This window comes from Agelaius tricolor, unplaced genomic scaffold (genome assembly GCF_023055355.1).
Source record: "Agelaius tricolor isolate 1412-34295 unplaced genomic scaffold, bAgeTri1.0.p SCAF_4, whole genome shotgun sequence".
In the NCBI taxonomy this organism is placed as follows: domain Eukaryota; kingdom Metazoa; phylum Chordata; class Aves; order Passeriformes; family Icteridae; genus Agelaius; species Agelaius tricolor.
Window position 1 is genome coordinate 32,565,496 of NW_027269264.1, and position 18,031 is coordinate 32,583,526.

The 18,031-nt window shown below is 40.9% G+C and overlaps 1 protein-coding gene across 5 annotated transcripts in view; it reads right to left on the minus strand.

Moving 5' to 3' along the window:
* TMEM252 (transmembrane protein 252) overlaps positions 1-18,031 on the minus strand; it is a 131,531-nt gene that overhangs the window by 19,982 nt on the left and 93,518 nt on the right. The gene's annotated exons all lie outside the window — the stretch shown is intronic.

Consider the following 18,031-nt stretch of genomic DNA (forward strand, 5'->3'; position numbering starts at 1 on the left):
TAAAGTGTGCACAACAACAGCATTTAAATGTTGCACTGCTCTGAGCTAATCCGGACACCTTCCCAGTACTTTATAAATACATGTTGTATTTACAGTTCTGTGGTTAGACTGAAGTAACCTATTACCATAATGATAGTACTCACCCTGTATATTCAATATGATAGAAACAACAAATGTATGCCGTGAGCCTAGAGAAGGCAAAGACAGATCAGAAAGTTATATCTTTCTCCTTAAATAAGGTCTGTTACTGGTGGCTTTACAAGAATGTGCTATGGTGAACAGAATGAATCTTCCTCATATATGTGGTTTATATATGATACCTTTGTACAGGGGTGGTATGGTCCTAGTACACACTTAGTACGTTTCTTGCCAAAGGATTCTCTTCCAGAGTGAGGAGAATAATCCATATTTAGAGAGGCAGCAAATGCAGTGATAATATTCCTTGATTAAGGTTTCAAAAGGATGTCAATAGACATAGGACTCTGTGGTTTATAGCTTAACAAAAAGGCATCATTCCTCAGTAATTTTTGTGATCCATAGGCATACAGAGTTGGTGACAGCAATACTTTATTTGGGCTTTTGTGGTCATTTGTGGTCAATGCAGAAAAATATCTATGTCTTTCCAGCCCCTATTTATGGGACTCAAAATAAGGGGCCAGAGTTTACAACCTCTGGTTATCAAAAAACCATAGGATAGCTTGGGTTAAAAGTGACCTTAAAGATAGTCTGTTTCAAATACCCTGCCCTAGGTAGGGACAACTTCCACTAAAACAGGTGGCAGAAAGCCCCATCTATCTTGGTATGGTTATGCTGAAGAATTTCTATGCAGTACCCCATTGTTATCACTAATGCCCTCTTGAACTGTTCAGCTTTCTCATTTAGCTTAAATGATACCATGAGATGAGGTAGCAAATCACTGAGGTACCTCTGCTCAGATTGCTATCAAAACACCAAAAATCAAACATAACTTCAGTGCACCAAATACCTATTCCTCTTTAGTCTCCATTGTTCTCTGTAAAACATATTGCCAGCCAAAGGACCCCAGTGGCACCCTGGTCTGTGCCAGCAATGGTGTGGCCAGCAGGAGCAGGGCAGGGATTGTTCCCCTGTACTCAGCACTGGTGAGGCCACACTTCAAATCCTGTGCTCAGTCCTAGGCCTCTCACTCCAAGTGAAACATCAAGGTTCTGGAACAGGACCAGAGAAGGGCCATCGAGCAGGTGAAGGGTCTGGAGCACAAGTCCTATGAGGAGGGCTGAGGGACCTGGGGGTGTTTAGCCTGGGGAAAAGGAGGCTCAGGGGAACCTTACCACTTTCTACAAGTGCCTGAAAGGAGGCTGTATGAGGCAGGGGTTGGTGTCTTCTCCCAGATAGCAAGTGACAAGACTAGAAGAAATGGCCTTAATCTCTGCCAGGAAAGGTTTAGATTAGATATTCAGAAAAATTTCTATACAGAATGGGCTGTCAAGCATTGGAACAGGGTGCCTGGGAAGTGGTTGGGTCACTTTATCCAGAGTTATTTAAAAGACATGTAGATGTGGCACCTAGGGAAATGATTCAGTGGTAGACCTAGCAGTGCTGGCTTAATGGTTGGATTTGCTGATCTTAAAGGTCATTTCCAACATAAATGATTCTATGATTCTAGGGAGATATGATTTTTGTAACCCACTCGGCATCTCCAAAACCTTACTTGGACTTCAAGTGATAAAATAATATGGAATTAATTCTGCATCTGGCAAATTCTGAAGAAGACAAAAGGAACCTTAGTCTTAGCTTGTATGGAATCTCACTGAAACTTCATCACTTCCATCACTGTTGGAAGAGTTTCAAATAAGCACTGATGCCATTTTACATGTAGCTAGCTTGCGTGTTAGAGGTGGTTGTTGCTAAGGAGATGGCTACCAGCAGCATGTAGGCCCATGGAAACTAATACTTAATTTTGAAATATATCTTATAATTGGCCCTTTTGAGCCACTTTTGAATGTCTCCTTGTTCGTTTGGGTACATAAATGAATTTTTTGAATTGTAATGTAAACTGAATAATATGGAGTTGCGGGTATTTCTGCTGCTGCTAAATTAAGTGACAACGCTTTCTTTGAGCCATTAGAGTTCTTTTGTGAAATGCAATGTTTTGAATTTTTTTTGGTGCTCTTTTCTAAAACATAATTAAAGAATGCAATTTTAATGCTGGTTGCTCAATAAAGCCGGCATATAAAATGCACTGAATAATTTAACAGAAAGCTGATTTTTCACCTTATCCAAGACTTGACTGATGATTAAGAAAACAAATCAAAAGCACTGTAATATGCCACAGTTACTTCAGTCCATAAAAAGCTGTCATAGTTAATTACTATTTCATACAGCTAGACCATAATTACTGTTTTCTGACCTAAGCATCTTTGTGTGTAGCTCACTGAAACATCTGCTCTATAGGTTCTAGTTGTCCAGGGGAAATGATAAGGGAATGTTTTTTCCCCTGAATATCACTGTTGAGAAGACCCTAGTTCCATTCCAGGACTGAGTGGCACAGCTTCAGATCAAATGCTCTCTGCACTTCTTGTCATGACAACTTTGCAAAGGGAGTGGAGGCCACAGAAAATGAAGACCAGTAGGAATAACCAGAGACAGTGGCATGTGGGCCTGAGAAGAAGAGCTCCTTGATTTCTGCAGAGTAAAGCACAGCCTTTAGGAGTCTCTCTGATGATGGGGACTACAGTAGGGTCATGAAGGAGAGGGTTATTAATGGGGGGCTTGAAAGGGGAAAAGGCAGAGGTAGTTGAGCAGGAAAGGGGTATTATGGAAACCATAACAGTTTCAGTAATGTGCGTGTGAGGGTCTGAAGCTCAATAAAGGGAAAAAAAGGACAAGCAAAGCCAGAGACCATGAAGATAGGGGAGGTCTCAGCCCTCAGCCCGAGGCTGAGCTCTGACCACAATGAAAGCAAGAAGCAAGCTTGGGTCCTGGGTTGATACAGCTTGAAGATGGTGTTTTTCTTCCTTGAAATCTAGTGTAATGCAGTCATCAACACACCATTATTTTTTAAAATAGAAGTTCCTCCTACACTTAAAAAACCCTCCAAAAGCAAACAGCTCTGCTTGCTGTCTTATCCCTGACCACCCTCTGTGATGACCAAAAAGCTGACAACAATGATACTGAGCCCTGCCATCTCCAGAAGCTGCTGATGTGCCTTTGCCACAGAGTTTGGGCACACACCGATGGGACACCACACAAAAGCACAAGTGATGCTCATTTCAGTGCATGTCAGAGAAAACTACAGAAGTTGCCTTGGGAATCAAGCTGGAACTGGGGAAATCGGAAGGAGGTGTTGGGAGCCACAGCAGACTTCGGATTGGAGAACACCAGGGGTCTGTGGTCAAACACCAACCATGGGTTTCTCCAGACCTTTTCACAGATGGATATGGGTATTTCACAGCCTCATCAAGCAACCTGCCCCTGTGTTGACCAAAGTGCTGTAATAAGGGCCAGTTAGAGGAGAAGCAGAAATTTCAGCCGCAACAGATCTTGGGATACAGACTGATTTCAAGTGCAAACTGAAGCCAAATTCTAACTAGACTTGTAAATTCATGGGTTTTTGAGACCAGAATTTAGAATTTGGCATAATTCTTCTAGACCTCTGCGTAGTTTAAGAAAAAATATTAACACATGAGCATGTCTGTTTGTTACATAAGTGGGTGCTTACACCACAAAACACAAGTGGATGGGGATGTTGGGAAACAAATATTTTTGAAATTTTATAGAACCATAGAATCCCAGGAACAGGTCAGGTTGGAACAGATCACTGTGGTCATCTGTTCCAACCTCCCTGCTCAAGAAGGGCCTCCCAGGGTGCATGACACAGGATTGTGTCAAGACAGTTTTGGAGTATCCTTAGTAATGGAGACTCCACAGCCTCTCTGGGCAATCAGTTCCAGTGTTTGGTCACTTGCACAATAAAGTTCTTTGTCATGTTCAGGTGGAACTTCCTGTCCAGCAGTTTCTCCCTGTTGCTTGTTGCCCTATTGCTCAGCACCATTCAGAAGAGCCTGGCTCCATCCTCTTTCCTCCCACCCTTCAGATACTTATAGACCTTGATGATTTCCCCTCTCAAACATCTCTTGAGGCTGATCATGCCCAGTTCCCTCAGCTCTTTCTCCTAAGACAGATGCTCATGTTTTTTAATCATCTTTGAAGTCCTTCACTGCACTTGCTCCAGGAGCTCCAGGTCTCTCGTGTCCTGAGGAGCCCAGAGGTCGACACAGCACTCCAGGTTTGGCCTCAGCAGGGCTGAAGAGGGGGGCAGATACTTCTATCACCTACTGGCAATGCTCTTCCTAAGGTCCCCCCAGGGCACCACTGCCTTCCTAATGCTTCTCAGGACATCACTGCCTTCTTGGCCACAAGTACACCTGTGGTTACCTACAGTGTTGTCTGTGCTGTGCTGTTGCGTGGTGGGCACCATTAGCACTCATCTGTGCTTTAGAAAAACCTCAAGTGAAAGAAAGAGCTACAGAGGAGATGAGATTAAATAGCTCCCATTTTGAAAAGCCTAATTCTGCTTGTCACATGCTGAGTAAGGCACAGATGTATGTTATTGTCATTCCAAGAAATTATTTCCTTTGCAAACAATAATATGAGTAATGTGAGGGTGTGAGGGTGGGAAGCCCCTGATGGAAGTGCAGCAGGGGCATATGGCTATTCCTCCTGCCTCCCAGGAGTGTGTAGGCACGCAAAGCCAGCCCAGCCCCATGCAAGCAGGGGCAGGACAGGGCTCCCTGCGCCCAGTTATTCTCAATACACTCACCCACTTGCATGGCCAGCAAATGGTACAGACAATGCAAACAGAAGGGCTTGGAACAGAGCTGTCACAAAAGCAGTTTAGTCAGTTTTTTATCTCCTTTTAAGAAGGATTACCACTGGTAATACTACTGCGTAATTTTTCAATGTTTTTATTATTTTAGGAAATTACAGTGGAAATGTCTAAAAAAGCAGGAGAAATCCAATCACCCTGGCATTTATAACACTGGCAGCAGTGTGAACAGCTGATGCAGAGATGCCTCATCTGTCCTAAGTTAAACAGGGAAGAGACCCTTGTTCATAATCCAATGTTAAAATTAACAGGATTTCTTTTGAGAGGAGTGCTGAGCCATTGATGGCTTCAAATGCAAGACAAGTTTCAGGATTTTTTATATATGTAGTATTTTCCTATATGCCTAGTAACACAGTTACTTATTTATGAATCCCTTGTTTAAGATCTGAGAGTTTGCTTGGTGTACTGGAAGTGTAAGAAAAGCAGTCCTTTCTCCAAAATTCTTATAAATCAAGTGCCCAGTTTTTTTTTTTTTCTCAATGTCTTCCTATTGTGAGGAATCAAAAGGAGGACTAGATCAGTACTGGCATAGAAAAACCACAAGCTGTTCTGAAAACCCCATACCATGGAAGACTCCTGTTTTTTCCATCTGCAGCCACAACTCCTTGGCCTGGCAGACTCACAGGGTGGTCCTGTCCCTAGAGAAACTCTGTTTCCTGGGCTTGGCTGTGCTAGAAGCAGCAAAAATAACTGTGGTTTGTGCTTGGCTTGTTTTGCTGCTCCTGATGTGGGACCAGAATAGGAATCTTGGTTATTGAGGAAAAAAGTTGATGTTTAAAATCAATCTTCCTGATAGTCAGCTGTAATTAGGAGTTGGCTTGAAAGTGATGGTTTAGTTGAATTGAAATATGTTTCCTCTCACCTCAGTAAGCATTCTGTAAGAGGCCAGGAGTGGCATAACACATCTGAATTTGGCTTTCCTGGGAAGTAAACTGAGTTTACCAGAGAGTAAAAAGCCTGAAAGGGGATCTAGTGATGGGGATCAGGATGCTGTTTTTCCAGGTACCTAATGAGAGCTATAGAGGACATGGACACAGAGCCTATTTTGAGATATAGGGATAAAAGGACACAATTTGCACCAAGGGAAATTCTATCATGTACTAGGAAAGGGCTCTTCATTTTGGCAGTCTTTACACTGAAACAGGGAGGGACGTTGAGGGATGCTTTGGGCTGTCTGTCTTTGGAAATATACAAAACCTTTCGGGGTGCGGCCATGAAAGACCTCATGTAATTTTGGTATCAACTCTGTTTCAAGCAGAGATTTGGATTAGAAACCTCCAGATTTTCCTTCCAATCTGTGAAATGAATGAATATATTGATGAGGTAAGTTGATAAATTATGACCAATTATTCAATGAGATTTTTAGACTCCCAGAGACTATCTTGCTATTCAAGGTTAAAAAGAAATCAGCCAGTTAATACAGAACATGGGAAGGCATGTTTGATCAGACTCCTCTCAGGCAAAGGCTTAACAGAGAAGCCTGTTTTGTCTCTAGCACACTCTCCCTTTAAGAATTACTCCTATGTCAAACTTTTGTAAATAAAGCAACATGTGTATTTGCAAGATGATGACAATGACTGTGGAAACGGTTAATGGAGCACAATGTAGCATGATATATTACAATTATCTATCCTAAGCAAATGTAAGTGGGCTCTGTAATAAGAATTGGGGGTGAATATACTCTTTTATTATATCTGTTTTTATATAAAGTACACAACCTTGACAAGCTGAACAAAAAAGCAAGAAATTGTGTATCTATTATTGTCTTCTATGAGCAGTCTTCTTGCTAATGTGCTCCTGTACCACATCCAAAAACACCTGTGATGTTTGAGCAAGATAATCCTTTTGCAATGGGACTTACAGTGGCACTGCAGTGTCTCATTGCAATGGTGAACATTTAGGATCCTTTTCCATTTGGATTTCATTATTTGTGCTCAGCAAAATTGTCATCACAGGATACATTTTTATCTGTAATCATAGAATCACAGAAGGGTTAAGGTTGGAATAGATCTTTTAAAATCATCTAGTCCAACCCTCTGCCATGACGAGGGACACCTCTCTGGGCAACCTGTGCCAGTGTTTTACTACCCTCATTGTAAAAAAATTCTTACATTTCATTTAAAATGAACCTCCATTTTAAAATCATGATCCCTCGTCCTGTCACAACAAACCCTGCTAAAAAGTTTGAGTTCTTTCTTACAGCCCCCCTTAAGCACTGAAATGCCATAAGGTCTCCCCATATGTATGTATTGGAGTCTCTAAGAGTTGGGAATTGGTATTTCTTTTCCCTTTGGTCTATGGTAAATCAATCATAATTCAAAGGAATATGACCAGAGCCTGGAAACTCTCTCCACGCTAATGTTTCTTACCTGAGCAGGGTGAGCAGGACTTGTCCTCAGACTGTGGGACAGCTGTCCCAGGACAAGGTGGGTGAGAAAAGAAGGAGGGAAAAGTGTTTGCCTCCCCCATCCCTTTCAGGGACACTTCATGTGGGCACTGGGTGATGAATATTGTCTCCCTGTGGAGAAGTGGTGAGGCCTGGGAAAGCCGGTGCAGCTGCATGACAGATGGCTGTCTCTTGCTAGGCAGAGGCAGCAATGCAAACAGGGGGTCAGACCAAGTGCATTGACTTAAAATCTTAACTTCAACATTTAATTAACATTTCCAAAGTTTCCTTGATCCTTATGAGACTTTTCCCTTCCTGTTGAGAATCAGCCAGTATTGTTGTTGGGCAAATGCCAGATTTCCTGGCTTTAAATTTGTAAGTCTGAACCACGCTAGCTGTTTCCCAAGCTTTATGTCTTGATCTCTAATAACATATTCACTTCTCAGATGGAAATAGCAAGTCTTTGCAGAACTCCTCAGATTTTTTCCATCCAAGTGTGTGTCTGTGCACATACCCTGCAGCCAATCTGCCTGAAACTTGCATCCAAGAATTGCACCAAGGTTTGAAATCACTGCTTGTAATGCATTTTTTAAAAAAATGAAAATATAAAATATACATATCATAGGATATTAAATAATGCATCTATGGCTGGTTTCTGGGAAGGGTGGCTTTCAGCTCCAGCAAGCATGACAAACATGAAAAAGGATATAGAGATATGTAGAATAAAGGGATCCAAAACCAGCACAGAGAAGTGAGACTTCAGAAAGGCTTGGGGTGAATGCCATTAGAAATCTCCCTAATGAACACAACACTGGGTCTTGTTAGAAAAGCCTACAGAGTAGAAGGCCAAAAAGAGTGCTTGGAGGGGCTGCCCCAATGGTTTAATTGTATGTCTAACCTGAGATAATGTGATACAGTCTTATACACCAGGGGGATAAAATACTTGCTTAGAAAGCCTTGCTTAAAGAACACTCTTAATGAAAAATTTATGTGTATTCTATATTGCTATATTGGCATATTCTGTATGCTGAATATGACATGGCACATTTGAACAGTTTCATTGCCTCCTCTGACTTTTTTGGGGAAACAATATTTGTAAGAAGTATGATTTGAAAAGACAAATTTCTGAAGGAACAAATGAGGAAATGCAGATACTTAGTGAAGACTTAATTTGTGATATATATTTAATTTGTTATTAGTCTTCTCATTCTTTCTCTATTTTTTAACTCAGACACTGAAATCCTGCAAATGGTGCAACTCACTCACTTGGCAGTGCATGGCCTTGTCTGCTCCAGTTTGCTCAAGACACTGTTATTCTTATCTCAGGTGCATAGTCACCAGAGGGAGGTGGACACGTGGGCCTGCTCTTCCCACGCCATCCCAGGAGGAAAATTCATAAGTAGTGACCAGAAAAACTTTTCCAGGCTAATGCATTTCTATGAAGACCTTTTCAGGTGAGGGGTTATATGAAAAATATCATTAAAAATCTATACAAACAAAACCAACACTTTCCTAGTTATGAACATATCTTACTGAGACAGCCATACCTCAGCCAGCAACAACATCTCAGTAAAGTGTTTCACCTGCATCAACAGAGGGCACGATTCCCATAAAAATCACCCTCACTCTTTATTTAAATGAAGTCCAGGCAAAGCTTAGCTGCTAATGCTTTGAGCCTTTGGGTCTTAGAGAAAAGCATCTGCTACTGCTGCTCCCCTACGCGGGTGTCCAGGTGGTTTTGGGTGGGCATTCTCTATTTCACAAGGGCATTGTGCAAGTATTAACATAAGTGGCCATTATCCAGGCTAATTTCCCACAAGCTGTTGAGGCAATAGGTCTCCAGTTTTTTAAACTGGTTGTTGGAACCTGACACCAAAAATCCTTTTAAATGTAGCTTATCGAATCTACGCAGCCAAGTCTTGATTTTTTTCTGGTGGTTTCTGTCTATGTTCCTTGTGGAAGCATCAACAAAGCATTGCTTTTATAAATTTCAGCCTTAGTCCGTATGTCACTGGATTTCAGACAGATCCTTCTACTCCAGTAGTTATTTGATAATAGTCAGGGATCATGGTTTGCTCTTATAATCCTTGTGGTTATCTCTCCCTGCAGCACATCTTACCATCTGCTTTAGCATTGCTGCCTGGGGCATTGAAGTTCCTTTTTGCTTTCTCTTTCTAAAAATTGTGCAATCTCCTTCATTTCTCTAGTCAAGGAGGAGAAATTAGCTGATTTTAGAAGCAGAATACCAATTTTTTTCAGCCTAGCTTGCAGCAGAGCATCTTCAGCCTTGGTGGCACATGGAAGAAAGCCCTCAGACCAGTACACACCATGGTCCTGGGGGATTCAGCTCTGGGTTTGGGCTCTTTGATTTAGTTCCATGTCCCATGGATGTAAAATAGCAGTTTTGCTGCGGGTACCCCAAGAAGCAGCATTTGGCTGTTACTGGGCTTGAGGCATACAGAGACCCAGTACAGATGTGGGGAGGAAGGGGAGGGCCCCTTTTCCTTTTCTCCATCCTATTGCTCAGGTTGGATGAGAGTTGCAGGTGCAGCTCAGTCCTGCTACCTGCGCTTTGGAGAAGCTAGAGAGAAACTGGGTGATGTTTGTCTAAAGTGATGGAATCATGAGAGATGTTACAGCAAATGTAGCATTGCCTGCGCCAGCTCCTGACAAGGTGTATGCTTTATAAGGAAACCACAGCAGCAGAGTCCTTTTTCAATGCTTCTGAGAGTGATTCAAAAGAACGTGGCTGTTCTGCATGTGGGCAGCAGCAAAGCATGCAAACTCTGAAGAGCTGTTATCCAAAGAGACTCTGCTGGGTGGTAGGGACAGGAGCCCAGCTGTGGCTTTCAGCAATTGCTGTCCACTTGGGTATCTGGCTATGGCCACTGCTAGTACAAAATGGAGGCTGGTGGAAGCCATGTGTCACCCCAGGGTCTGAGATGAGACTCATTGTGGAACATTATGTCAAAAAATAATGGAACAATCTTGTAAATGATTTCCCCATGCTCTTGATTTTGTTTTGTCATTTCTGGATAGAGTGGGGTGTTTCTCTCGTCTTTGAGTTCATTACCCAAAACTCTAAGGGAAAAATAATAACTAAAAAGAAAGTGAACAAAAGCAGGGGTTGTGTGCACAGTGTTGCAGATTGAGAAATAGCTGTGAGAAACAGCTGTGTCTCACAGTTCTGACTTGGGTATTGCTGAAACAGAAATATCATAAAAGGTGATGTTTAGACATTGAAGCACTTAGTGTTTGCAACCTTGCACTAACTTCCTCATTCACCCTTTATACTAGAGCTCTCCTTGAACAGGCAGCTGTGATGGAGAATGTCACAGTGGAATCCATTTAATGTCCTCTTGAGAGCCTTTAGAAGGCAGGTTCTTAGCTGATATAGGTCAGCATGACTTGCAGGAGCTGACATTTTGAGATTCACTCTCCACTGAGACTAATTAGATAGTGCATAGGAATAAGTTCATGTTTTGCTGCGTGGAGTGAGGTCTGTGCTGTTTTTTCATGAAAGATATCTGTGGAAGAAACTTATGGCTGGGAATAGCAGGCTGGTCTAATCAGGCACCCTCCCAGTTTGTATGGAAACCCTTTTGGCTTCCTTGATGTCCTCAGAAATGAATCAGTGCAATCAAAAAGATTTCCTCTCTGCTTCCTTCAGGGCTCACTATAGGCTCAGTGTTTTCTGAACTAACCTGTAAGAGGAAAGGTAATCCGCACACCCTGCACGAGTCCTCTCTGTTGGTGGTCCTTCCTGATCGCTAAGGAGGCCAGGTAAGGGGAAGGTTAAAACCCTCTCATTATCTAGAAGCTGTCTGAAATCAGGAAAGGATTAAAGTCACCAGCTTGGGAATTTCACAAGATAGCCGTCCTGTTGAACAAAGCCAGGCTCAAATGAAGCCTGCCTTTTAAAAAGCTTTTAGAGAGTGAAATCTTGGGCTGGCAGGAACAAGGCATGTAAAAATCAAGCACTAATAGAGTTATCTATTTTAAGCTTCTTGTGCGTACAGGAAGAAGGAATGATACAGTATCATTTGAGATATTGATGTGTTTGTAGCTGTTTTTACTTTAACTGCTGTAACAGCTAGTGACGGATGATGCCATTCTAATGAAAAATATTCTTCCATAGAAAAGTAGCGATTTTCTTCAGCGTTTATTGTCCTTTGGGTTTTGAGCTACTTGCGGTTTACTTTGTGTTGCATATTATATTATTTTCCAGTTTGATTGCATTGTGCTGAGTCACAGCTTGCTTTTCAATTTCCAAGGGACACAGGAGCTGGTAGCTGTTGTGTGGGAATATGCACTGCAGTGCTGGGCAGTAGCGTAGCTCAAAATACAAGGGACACCACAAAACAAACAAACAAACAAACAAACAAACAAACACCAAAGAAACCCACCCACAAAACAAAACAAAACAAAACAAAACAAAACAAAACCCCAACCCCAAGAAACAACCACTTGTGCTTGGCTGTAGTGGTTGGACTTAGCCACAGTGATCTTCTTGTTCCTGGACTGTAGGGAAAAACATCAGAGGAGAAAAGCCCCCAGCATCAAGGGCCCTCCACCTCTTGTTTCAGAAGTATATTTTATCTGTAAAATTAAATTTTCTATTAGGTGTAACCGTTACCTCTGAGGGAAAGAATGTATTGATATACTGTGTACTTCTGCCAGGAAAAGACCAGCTTTTTCAAAATGCACTATATCTAAAGCAGGAAAGGAAGGCCTAGATTTCTGCTTTAACTTTAGAGAAAGCAAATAAGGCAACAGCTACATCAGCTGTGATCTTTGTTAAGCTGTTTGCTGATAAATTGAGATGTTTAAACGCCATATTAAATATCTCAAACATCACGCCGTCCATGACTTTTCTTTGAGTGAAGAAGTCTGTAGAAATACAGTCATTGCAGACTTGCTGACTCAAGCCCTCTGTTCCAGGGTCAAAAGAGAGTTGCTAAATACAATTCTGACTAATCTATTCAAAGACATTCCCTTCAGGGACATGTTCTTAAAATTCACTCTGTGAAAATACATGACTGACTGTGGCTGTGATTGCTGTGGCAGCGAGAATCGCTGCTGGCCCATTGGAAGCAATCTCCTAAATGATGGGAGGAAAGAGCCTGTCAGAATAAGATTTGCATAGGAAAGTGTCCCTTTGTCTATAAAATTCACAAATTAATGAATCATGTCTGGTAGGAACAAGCAGTGTCCTCTCCTGTGTTCAGTCCAGAAGATGTGTAGAGCAGAGCTCGCCTCTCACAAGCTTCTGACAAGTGCACAGTTTTGCCTTTGGAAAGATCACCGTTAAAGGAAGAATTGTGGCAAGACTCAAGGAGTAAAGTTTGCAGAGGGTACAATTTTACTGATTCTTCATGTGGGAGAAAAACAGAGGTGCCAGCTGAGCACCCCAAAGCCCAAAAGCCAGGTCCACAACTGTAGCTATTGGGCTCTCTTTCAGGTAAACACAGGGCAATATTTTTACCAGTTCCAGTTTTTGGAAACCAGTCACTGCCCAGTACAGTGTCTGTACAACCAGTGCAGCATTTTCCACTTCAAAGCAAGGTGCTGTTCCACAGGGTTTAGGAGGAAAGTGGGAACTTGCCATCTGATGCAGAGAAGATCTGTACAGACAATGAAATATTCCAAGACAAAGGTTTGCAAACATCCCAGCAATTCCAGGCCTAGAAGCAGGGGGTATTAAGAGAGGAGAAATGGGAAGCATGCACAGCTCAGGGAATATGCTGGTGCAGTTGGAGTTGCTGCTGGGAATACGTTGGTGAAGCCTATGCAGTTGCAGTCTGCTGTGTGGAGAAAAGGCCATGCACCCCAGCCACAGAAAAGGAGTAAAGCCTAATGCCTCTGGGGGAAGGAAGGTGATCACAGCCTGATCCCTTTACAATGGAGAGGGAATTTCACTTTGCTGCTGTGGACTGATTGCATTCAGAATACATCTGTCCTGGGTGTTGAGTACAGAAGGTAGATACAGGAACAGGGAAGAGGACAGTCTGTCATGTTGAGTGCATATATTTTATGTGTCACTGGTTCTAATGTGAATTGTTAATTCTTCCTTGCTGTCTGTGCTAAAATACATCTTTACTGAAGTATAATTTCTGCACTTCAAAAATGAAAGGTCAGTCATCGTGATTTTCATATTATGATTTAAAATGGCACTTTTTTTGATGGACACAAATGGTGCAAAGGTCTTAAAAGATGCATACACAAACACTACTGTGTCTCTCAGCCTACAATATTATATGTTGTTTATGAATATAAACAAGTGCTACCAAGCCTCATAGCAAACTTGAGACATTGGAAGGCCAGCATCTTTATATTCAAAACAAAAAACAGGATAGAATAAAGCAAGATTAACCTGTTTCAATTGCTAACTCTGTTCATAAAATGCAATCAGGCCTGAGACTGGATACATGATGGAGTGAAATCGCTTTCTCAGTCCCTACTTGACAAGATGTTCCTAAACAAACACTTTATTAACTCTAGAACAAATCAATGTGCTGAAGCAACCTTTGGGCCCCAACTTCTTCTTCAAGGAATGCATGGTTAGTATATGTTAATGCATGTAAAGTCAGATTTTTCCAATTGACCTGGTATTCGGAAGTAAAATATAATAGCTGATAGGCATGCTTAGCATTTCAGCAGAAGGATGAAGCCATAACTGTCTTGTGAGAGGATGCTTTGGTATTCAGGCAGGTTCACGTTTGACAAAATGAATTTTTTATCATTCTGAAACACTTCTGGCAGATGAATAAAAGTAATTCAGAATATGTTATAGTCTTTAGGATTAGATTATAACTATCTATGGTGTATTTGGCTGTGTAGTTTATCATCTAAATGGAACAATGATCTAGAAGTAAATTTCACTCTACTTTTCTATTAATCTCTAAATAGATAGTGTTTCTCATGCTGCGTTCCAAAATCATCTGCAAAACATAATCTTTTGTCAAGATTCAAGCTGTTTGGCTGTAGCACACTTTTTACAGTTAAAAAAATTCATAATGCAGCACTCTGGTCTCAAAAAAACCCCAAAGCAAGTATCAAAAACCCTACCAAATCCTGGGATCATTTATTTTTAGTTCTGTAATAAAAAACAGATAGGCAGAAATTTTGTTATTTTCAGTGTTTCAGACAAACTGTGCCCATACAGGTTACTATGTGCACCTGAGATGAGACTCCAGTTTTATCCTCTGCTAAGAGGGGGTGTCGTGAACGGCGGAAGAAATGCCTCACACAATATGCGTGAATGGCAAATCCTGAAGTTGAAAGCTCACACATATTTATATTGGTGTTAATGAAGCTTATACATATTGCAAAAGCTGAGCTCATTATTGGTTAAAGCACACTTAGATCAACCACACCTACTTCTATGCTCTAATGATTATTTTGTTTCTATGTTTACATTCTTCTAGCTTCTCTACTTAGGATATCTTCATTTTCTGGCAAGCGATTTTCTCCCCCATCTTCCCGTTTCAGCGAAGGTCACCATGACCTCTGTCAGTGATTGGACACTGGTTGCATAATCCCCAGCTTGTTTCCCTTATCCTTATCCAACGGTATCACATCAAAGTGGCCTTTCTCAGCTAGCCAATTATCCAAAAAGCTCTCTACAAGGGGGTACTATATTGAGGCAATATGTGAATTTTTTATGATCAAAATATATAGTACAGCTATGTGAAAATCTTGAATAAACCTGACTTAATTTATCACCAAGGGTAAGAATATGAGTAGCATTATAATCCAGACTTTCTGAGTCACTTTGCCATCATCTTCTGCATTTTCACATTTCTTAGCAAGAACCCGTTCACAAGCTTTGCTAGAAGGTAGGCTGGAATGTCTTTTATCATCTGCTCCATTTTCATGGTGCCTTATGGTTGGGAAGTGTCCGTAAAGCCTTATGGCAGTTATTGTTATCTTCATAGATCTGCGCAGAATCACTCCTCTGCACCTTCTAGGTGCAGAATATCTTCTTTAAAGGGACTGGTTTGAACTGCTGTGGCAGATTATTAACTGTCACACTCAAGATGTACACTCAGATTAACTTGATCACTTGAAAATACATAAATAGAATTTTTGTTTAACATTAGGTGATTCTCACTCTCTCTGTTCTCTACATCAAGCATACAAGATAATTACTGGCTTGATGCAAGAAGTAAGTAAATCAGAATAAATGTATGGGATACAACAAGCCTGAGGTGCCAAAAGATGGAATTATACAGGTTAGTTCTCAAAGATTTGTGGTAGGCAGGCAGGAAGTATTTGGAAAATACTTTTCAGATATTGGGGTGCTGTGGTTTTGGTTTTTGGTTTGGATAGTTGGTTTTTGGTGGTGGGTTTTTTTTTTGTTTGTTTCTTTGTTTGTTTTTTTGTTTTGTTTTGTTTTGGTTTTGTTTTGGTTTTTTTTTTTTTTTTGAGATTGAAGCATACAAAAGAGAAAAATATCAAAAGGACAATAGTATATCCTCAGCTACTAAACCTTACCACAGACCTCCATACAAACTACAAATCCATCCCTCTGCTCCAAATTTGCCTTTGGAGTCCATCAATATCACAGCAGTTTAACAGGACAGTGATGCAATGCAGTAAGCCTCAGTGGCTCCAGCTTTCCCTTGCTCTCTGGCTGCTGTACCTGGGGAAATATCTGCACCAACCTCTGGGAAAGTCTCTCTGTGAGCCTGCTGGGGGCAGCTAGCTGCAGCAATGGTCACAGTCCTGCCTGCTCCTGCCTGGCAGCCTTCTCTTGGAGTCATCTCCATGTCCACAGGACTCTGGCACCCACACTGACCCACCTCATAACTCTTGTCCTCTTCATACCTTTCCATTACGAGCATTAAAGCTGCAGAAGCACAGGTACAATGTCTCAACAGTCAAAATCTCAAACAGCAATTTTCATTTCAGATGTGTTATTTAGCTCTGCTCTAAGACTCAGTTTCTTGTCATTGAAGAGCTTCCATCCTAAGAAATAAATCAAAGAGTGACCCAAGACAAGGGCTGACTCATGTGCCAATTGAAGCTCAGCAGTAAATACTTCAGGACAAGAAAAATATGAATAAGTTTTATGTTTTAGTTGTAGCACTATCATCTTCAAATGGACTTTTGGAATGGTTTAATTTTTGGAATTCAAAACCAACTATGTTTAGCATGTAGTGAAATAAGTAAGCAAAAATATTTCATTATAATTATGCCTGTACAAAAATAACATTCTGCAGAAGTTAAAAAGTATTCTAAATATTTTACATCTGTGTTAATTCTTTGTATGGTAGAAATATTGAATGAAGCACTGAGAAATCCTTATGAGGGAAGGCTTTATACAGAGGCTTTGTAGAGAGAACCATATATTCAGTTTGAGCATTTCTGTGTGATCAGATACATTAATAACAGCATTCTGGTTTTTTTTTAAACTAATCTGATTATTAGCCATTTTTACCAGCAGGGTTGCTAGTGTTAAAATCTCAAGTATTGAAGAAAGTGTGATTTTGTTCATGCACAATTCCTGCAAAGCTGAAAGTACAACAAATGCTTTCACACATCCCCTGTCTGCTTCATGGCCAAGGTCAGCATCTTGTAACAGCTGCATTGCCAGTAAGAGGGGTTACTACTTGATTACCTAGTGAAGATCCTGAAGGAATTTCTGTTAAAATGAGCTTCAGTTAATATGAGCATGTTAAATATATCAAAAAATCAGCCTCTTTAAGCAGAATCTAACACGGTTTTGCATTCCTTTTTATTACACTTGTTTGGAATGGGAGCTTGAAAATGGTGATAATGGATGAGTTTCTGATCGAAACCAGTATTCAGCAATGAATGAAGCAGCTTTGAGACACACATGAAAAGGTTCTGATATGGGCAATCATAAATTAACTTTTCCAGAAAATAACGCTTTTTATAATCCCGTTTGATGGGAAGCTGCTGTGTGCCCTGAATAATGAAAGCTCATAACATTGCCAAAACCCATGGCTTTTTTTAATTAAATGTTTTACCGTAATGATAGTTTTTATCTTTCACAATGTAGTTCAGTTATTGTTTCGGATCCTGTGAAACTCCTTCCCTTTGGGGTGGAGGAACATGTAGTTCCTGGATAATACCTTTTTCCAGTAATTTTCAAACCAGTTCTAAAGAAGGTCGCTATAATTAAAATATTCTCTTTTTTAAACTTAAGCTGCACAATGAGTTTTATGAGATAAACTGCTTAAGAAATGGTTTCACAATTTAAAGTATGCCATTCTTTATATATGCATAGGAGGGAAGAAGTAGAAAATCTACCCTGCTTTCTTTTCAGCCTTTGTTTGATTCTTTCTTATAATCCATCCCTTGTTTTCAGTTATTTTTCAAAAGATTTCCATTTTCATTAGATTTCATCTTATATAAAACACAAAGAATGAAATTACTGCCAGAAATATTGGAGTCCATGTATTATCAGCAAGTTTGGGTCTCTCTCGTGAATGATCCCACACTATATTTGGCCCTCTGTTAATCTGAGCTCATGTGAATATTAGCAGTGTTTCACTGTTTCTCATCTCAGGACCCCAAGACCCCCCTACAGTTCCAATCTGTGAGTCTGGCAAGAGGCCCCTGAGCTTAGCATTTGCACTTTGGGCTTTCCTGTTGTTTGGCAACAAGGAGCAGGTGTGTTATTCCTCCTTTCTGTGACTGTCGGGCAAACTTTGTGGTGCCTGCACAGGAAGTCAGGACAGCACACAACAGTGACACTGGAACACCATCTCTCTGCTGTCCAGCTCCAGCTGTCCCACTGGTTCGTCCAG